This window comes from Mustelus asterias, chromosome 15 (genome assembly GCF_964213995.1).
Source record: "Mustelus asterias chromosome 15, sMusAst1.hap1.1, whole genome shotgun sequence".
In the NCBI taxonomy this organism is placed as follows: domain Eukaryota; kingdom Metazoa; phylum Chordata; class Chondrichthyes; order Carcharhiniformes; family Triakidae; genus Mustelus; species Mustelus asterias.
In genome coordinates this window covers 101,236,862-101,237,878 of record NC_135815.1, presented here as the reverse complement: position 1 = coordinate 101,237,878, position 1,017 = coordinate 101,236,862, and the positions used below count along the sequence as shown (strand labels likewise).

General features: G+C 46.2%; 1 pseudogene; it reads left to right on the top strand.

Annotated features, from left to right (window-relative positions):
* Nucleotides 1–208: 208 nt before the first annotated feature.
* Nucleotides 209–428, top strand: LOC144504909 (U2 spliceosomal RNA; annotated as a pseudogene).
* The last annotated feature ends 589 nt before the right edge of the window (nucleotides 429–1,017 follow it).

Here is a 1,017-nt window from a genome sequence, read left to right as displayed (position 1 = left end):
GCACCACAGGTTTAGTTAATATGGACAGTGATTTATCATTTTGTACTCTGGGGATTTGGTTTTCATTGGGATTTACAATGGATCAGTAACGGTGAGTGCATCATCACAATAAAGATGTGTTGGTTGTGTTATCGGGGATCTGATTGAGATATATAACATACTAAAAGGGATTGATAGAGTAAAGGGATTGCTAGAGTAAATGTAGACCATCGCTTCTCGGCCTTTTGGCTAAGATCAAGTGTAGTATGGTCGGCAGCCCATGGTCGGCCGCACTTGGTTGAGGTCATTGGGTTGCACTGAAGCTTCATATGTTTCATATGAAGCAATTTTTTAAAGCGGCATCTCGGCCTTTTGGCTAAGATGCAAATGAGCTCAAGTCTTGGAGGAGGAACCTCCCCCTTCTCCAATCAGCTTGGCTCATGTAGATCAGGCCCAGGACAGGGTGGTTTGGTCGCTCGCCCTGTCTTGTCAGCCTGGATCTGAAATGTCTCAACTTGTTGAGACTCTGAATTGGATTTGATTTGATTGAATTGGAAAAGTATTAAAAAAAAATGTAGACCAAATGTTTCCTCTTGTGGGGACAAGAGGTCACAGGGTATGGGTTGAGAGGTGGCAGATTTAAAACTGAGATGAGGTGGAACTACTCGCAGAGGGTGGTGAATTTGTGGAACTCGCTGCCCCATCGCGCGGTGGAGTCTGAATCATTGAATGATTTCAAGAAAGGGATGGATATATTCGAATAGACATACACAGCCGGCTTCCCGCAGGCGTGGAATGAAAGCAGAAGCGTGTGCTCCCGCCCGTCATGGCTGCTCACCGTTCCTGCTGGAGACTGGCAGAAACCATTAATTGGGGATGCGATGGCCCAGTGGCATTATCGCTGGGCGATTAATCCAGAAACTCAGCTCATGGGGACCCGGGTTCGAATCTCGCCACGGCAGATGGTGGAATTCGAATTCAGTAAAAAGAAATCTGGAATTAAGAATCTACTGATGACGGTGAAACCATTGTCGACTG